The following is a 6,195-nucleotide window of genomic DNA, read 5'->3' on the forward strand; positions in this document are numbered from 1 at the left end:
CAGGTCAGCAGATTTATGCATAGCCCAAGGTCTAAGCATCGGCAGGCTGTCAAGAGGATTTTCCGCTACCTTAGTGGCACTTTACATCTTGGCTTGTTTTATCCCAAGGGGGGATCATTGCCGCCAGACTTACATGCTTTTTCGGACTCAGATTGGGCTGGTTGTTTTGACACGCGAGTGTCCACAAGTGGTTTTTGTTTCATGCTTGGCAGTTCATGTATATCATGGTTGAGCAAGAAGCAACCTACTGTGGCCACTTCGAGTTGTGAGGCTGAGTACAGGGCAGTCTTCACAGCTACGGTTGAGTGTGTATGGCTCAGATGCCTTATGGGTGATTTGGGTGTTGGACATGACACTGCCAACACTATCTACACTGACAATCAGAGCGCATTGGCAGTTGCGAGGAACCCATTTTTTCATGCTCGCACAAAGCACATTGAGGTGCATTATCACTATGTCAGGGAGAGGCTCTCAGCAGGAGAGATCAGCTTGGCTTATGTGCCAACACAAGACAACCTTGCAGATCTTTTCACAAAGGCATTGTCTCGTGAGAAGCTTGAAGCTTTCCGCAAAGCTTTGGGCTTACTCCCCTTTGTGGACTGATCCTGTCCTCAAGGCATGGCACCTCCCTTTACTCATGTGCCAGCTCTCGTTCACCGCATCACTCCAGGGGGGATTTGTTACCATATACATGTGGTAGTGATGTGTGTGAACACACTAGGACCGCCGGGGCATTTTTTCCCTCTTTAGGAGGTTTTTTCCCCCGTGCATTGTATATACGCCCATCACTCTAGGGCTATTCATCTTTCCATTGCACACTAAGTAACACACTCTCTATTGTGTGCCTTGAGCTTCCTTCGTCTTCTCCAAGCTGTGTGTGTTTCTCTGCAACCCTAATTCCAACATAGACTATAACATTCTTGGTTTTTTTGTGATCACTAGGTGAACTTGATGTAAACATAGTGTAAACTTAGTAACAATCTTAACTATTAGATCCCTGGCTTTGTGTGATCTTTGGGTGAACTTATTGTAAAATTAGTGTGAACATTTACATGAATGGTCCTTTTGTTAACTATGGGTAAACCAAAAGGACTACCTTTTCACTATGCATGCCTTTGAACATTGACTTTCATAATGGTGGTTTCCATGGATTGCGTAGGATTTAGGAAGTTAATGGTTATTGAAGAAGAAAATGACGAGCACTTCATATCTTCAAGTGGTAGTTCAGATGAATATTCTATTGATGATTACAACACCGTGGACATGGATTATGCCTCCCCAAGTAATGAGGACAACAGTGACCTCCCAAACACAATCCCACCAAGTCAAGAAACGACGAGCACTTCATATCTTCAAGTGGTAGTTCAAATGAATATTCTATTGATGATTACAACACCGTGGACATGGATTATGCCTCCCCAAGTAATGAGGACAACAATGACCTCCCAAACACAATCCCACCAAGTCAGGATCATGGGGATTTTGAGAAACCAAGTAGCCTACAAATTGTCTCTCAGATTGATCCGTACCATTTTGTCTCAAGGACACTCTAGTCATGTGATGAGACCATGCACAGTCTTATGAAGGATGCACTACAAACTAGTGAAACAATGACTTTGGAGAGGTTGAAGGCATGTGACAATAGCGGCATGCTTGATTTGTCAAGGTGGAGGAAGATAAAAGCTAGCCTCTCGTTGGTGAGGGATGAGTATGGTTCATTCAACCTTTGCTTAAGGGTTCCACATATAGGTGAGTGGAAGCACATTGTCCAAGAATTCCATGTGCATGAAGAGGACAATACACATCCTGACATTGTGGAGACTCTTCAAATAATAAAGAAGACCTGGTCTATGGATATTCAAAGGCATGACATACCTTTAGCTTATGTGAAGGATTTGCTCAATAATTGCACATGTATTGTTGAAAACCCTGATAATTAGAGGATTTTTTAAAAGGACTATTGATAAATCCCTTGTCAATGTAACCCTAAATGAGATTATGATGAGCATAAGGTGAGACTTGTAATGGGTCGTTCAAAAAGGAGTCACAATAGAAGAAAGAAATTCATTGAGTACGCTTGCCATAGAGGTGGAGAGCCACGAAGGAGTGGAGCACAAGAGGTTGAAGAGATGTGGTTGCCCATTTGCAGTAAGAGTTTGTTTTGATGATGAGATAGAAAGTGCCATTATCTCATATATGACTCATCATGAAGGTCATACCCCAGGCTCACGTGATGATCTATACTATTTTCTCGTTCATCTCATGTAATTGAATGCTGCATGAAGACTTGTTTGATGTGGGAATATCACGACATGCTTCTAGGATATCTTGAATGATTGCATTATGAGTGATGCTCTCCCATTGGTCGTGCTGCTACCCACAGACTCTTCATGATACCAAGGGAGGTCACTATGCTCTCATACCAAATTTGTAGTTAAGGTAACATCTAATCTTTTTATTTAATTAATAATACAACTCTTTTATCAATAGTAATAGTAACCATTTGAATTTTGGCAAGATCTCAAACGATGATTGGACGGCCATGTGAAGTGAAGTTTGCTTATTGCAAAAACGTGAAAGATAGATATTTTAGCCATTACTTAAGCTGTATCTAGAACCAAGTTCTTATCGATATTGACATTCCACTTGAATTGCAGATTTACTTTTGTCAACCCTACAATCCAACTGCAAGTGACCCTAGGGATAAACCATTTATTGTCATTATTCAAGATGAATGGATGCTAAGTATAGCCATGCAATTTTCAAAGAACAACTCATGGGCGATTGATAGCACATTCAAAACAAACGTGTTTGGTCTTCCTTTATATGCTACAATCCTGCCAAATCAAAATGTAATAGATATACCAATTTGGCTTATGTTGTGCACGACTGACCCAGGCTTAGACCAAGAGAGAACTGCACTTGAAATCAATCTCCAAAACATGTTTTCAAGAATTGGTAGTGTTTGTCCAAGAGCACTTGTGATTGATAAATCATAGACAGAGCTTGAGGCCTTTGACAAAGTAGAGAAAGCAGATTCCGTCTGCTGATAGTACAATAGATTTGGAGAACGTTAGCAAACCTCTTGTCATATTATTATCTGTTGGTTTCATGCCAAGAAAGCATGGGTGGAGAATCTTCTTCCAAAGGTACATACTTTGCATGACAATGTGTGTATTACCAGGCTGTAATCACAAGTGACAATTCAATAACATTCATTGATCCTTGCAATTTGAGGGTGCTATGGACAATAGTTAGCCAGTGAACGAGTTCAACATGGCACAAGATGAAGTCAGAGTATGCATCAATGAGGTGAGGATGATGCTCCACAATATTGAAGGAAAGTTAGAAAAGAGTGATTCTTCTCAACTTGCAAATTTCAAACATCAAGTTATTGCTTGCAAGGAACTTCTTGCAAGTGGTACCCAACCCAAAGAAATTGACATGCCATCCATAGGAGGCATTCAAAAAATTCAAGCTCATGTAACCCTAAACCAGCTTGGGCATGGAAGGAAAGCAAACATTTTGACACCTGATGAACAAGAGGCACAAGCAACATTTACTCTGCCCCACAAACCATCACATTAGACTGGAGTATTGGCATCGTGTTAGGTTTGAGAAAACCTCAAGAGTTTGTTGTCCACACGGCCACACAAAAACTTTTATGGCTGAAAACAAAGCTACATTCTCTTGCTCTAATTGTAATTCCCTCTACCTCATTCCTCAAGGAAAGCTCCTCAAGGAGATGAGCAGATTCTACTTGGAAAGTATGTGAGAAGGTGTGATACACCAACCCATTCTTTTGGTAAAATTGTAGCTTGTACCTACAAGGTCATTAGAGGAGGAGCGTCACTTCACTCTAGCTCAAGATCAACGTGATGTGTTGCAAAATGTGTTGGCCTCTTAGGATGCTATCATGCTATTCTCTCTGAGTTTACTTTCATTTTCTTGCTGTTAGAACTAATCTCGTTAACTTCACACTTGCAAGAAAGACTGAGTGGGAGTGGGAGTTATAATTCACAACGCAAACTCAATTTTCACTAGAGAACATTGGATTTATAAACCAGACGCATTACATGCTACTTGTTCCAATGAGTTACATAGTTACATTCCAAAAGAATGTTTTGATCCAACGGATCTACAAGAATAATGGTTACCAGGTCCATGAAAGGAGGTGACAACACAAAGGAAAAGCTGTTGGAGCTTTGATCCAAGATGCAACACTATTTTGAACGAGATCTTCCGTAGATGATCCCTGAGTCCAAGAGGCAAGACTATTTTGAACGAGATCTTCCGTAGATGATCCCTGAGTCCAAGAGGCAAGACATTCCTTCATGGATTTGATCTACATAGAGGAGTGAAAAATAAATAGGATACGATAAATTCCATAGAACTAAGCACAATATGCAATAAGTTCACATACCCAACTACTTCATCATTTTCCATATGCGCCCTCATTGAGTTTCTTCATATACAACATCACATAAAACCCACAATCAATAGCATTGGGTTGCAAGGGAACCTGCATGCACAAGCAAACTTGTTGCATAAAAATTATATCACATTGATTCAAATCAGGGAGTAGCCATACCTGTGGATGTTCGATGGTATTAAGGGAATACTTGAGGCTTTCCATGAATGCTTTCAAAGACTCTTGAGAGCAATTGGCTAACATGAATCACAAAGCCCTTACACACATCACAATAGTTCTCAAAATAAGTTCATAAAAAATAAGATTGAGAGTATACAAGCACAATACTAATGGAATACCTACACACTTGAGGTAGGTAACAGTTGGGGCAGGCTTCTTCAAAGAGTTGGAAGTACATGAGACCATGCGACTCCCAAGGGAGCCTGTTAATTTGTTTGATCATATTGTTATACAGCACAAATAATAGCCAATGGTCCCTACATCAAAGTAAAATAATTTTAATGAACTTCCACAAATATGTCTAAATCCACATATATATCCGCACATACTTGTCACTAAGGGCAAGAAGACAATAAGATATTGACTGGCATTGATGGAACCAAAGTAGTTAAGGGCCTTTGTCTTGTCCTCATGTAGTCTTGAGTCAAGGAATTCAAGCCATAAGTTTTCAATAAGACAAACTTTCTGCAAAGTATCACTGTCTAAAGTATTCTCTAACCACCTTCAATTTTATGCAACAAGCTCTCCATGAGAACTATGATCATAGCAATCAAGTTCAATGTGCACTCAAAGACAACGAATATGTAAAACAAATTCATAGTTTGAGTGGAAGCTTTGTGTGTTGCAATTGAGTCCACAAGCTCCATGTCGATGTCCACAACCAAGTTGAATTGCTGAGAAATTATTTGTACATCTCCCCCACCTTCAAATCTACATAAATCTCTTTGTGCTATTATATAGGAATGTATACATCCCAAACCCTAAACCCTTACATAAAGAGCAAAGGCAATTCAAAGCTTCAAACCATTCTTTCAATATCTTTTTTATTCCATCGGAAGATGATCCAAACTCCTTCTTTATAGATCGGTTATCATAATAGTTAGTGGAAAACTACTAATTGGCAAGGGCGAGTCACTAACAATGTTTGGAGAACTTTTACCAAGATGCAAACGCATTGAGAGGCGGAGGTGAAAAATAGACCCGGTGGCCTCTACACCAAGACTATGCACAATGGCCTCATCATGGGGGATACACAATAGGGGCACCACCTAGCAAGATATGTGGCTAGGACGCATACATATACACAATGAAGTATGCCATGGAAAACAATTTCAAGATCCACGCCCAAATGTGGAATGGGGTGGTCGGAGAATAAGGTGAGAGGAGTGGTGAATGAGTGAGAATGGGCTTGCTACTCGTGCATGTTAGTAAGGAAGATAATGAGGTAGGGGAAACTTGCAAGTATGCTCACTTATCATACAAGAGGTGGCGAATCCGCACACCTCAAGATGGAAGTAGGAAGATGATAGGAATATGAGAGGGAGAGAGAGAGAGTGTATGTATGGTGGCGAATCCGCACACCTTTACATAAGCAGAAAAAAAAGGCAAGGAACAAGCATATACCATACTCACAATGAGATGTATCCAAAGCGACACAAAGTATGGCACCAAGATGGAGTGTGTTGATTGATTGCAAAAGATGAATACAATAGGTAGCGTATGGCAGGAAAATGAGAAGGGAACAAGATCGTAGCAGGCATAAT

The 6,195-nt window shown here is 40.4% G+C and overlaps 1 pseudogene; it reads right to left on the reverse strand.

The window, feature by feature from the left end:
• Positions 1-4,274: 4,274 nt before the first annotated feature.
• On the reverse strand, positions 4,275-5,607 carry LOC147454192 (uncharacterized; annotated as a pseudogene).
• Positions 5,608-6,195: the final 588 nt, after the last annotated feature.

This window comes from Adiantum capillus-veneris, chromosome 7 (assembly GCF_014529385.1).
Source record: "Adiantum capillus-veneris isolate H3 chromosome 7, ASM1452938v2, whole genome shotgun sequence".
Classification (NCBI taxonomy): domain Eukaryota; kingdom Viridiplantae; phylum Streptophyta; class Polypodiopsida; order Polypodiales; family Pteridaceae; genus Adiantum; species Adiantum capillus-veneris.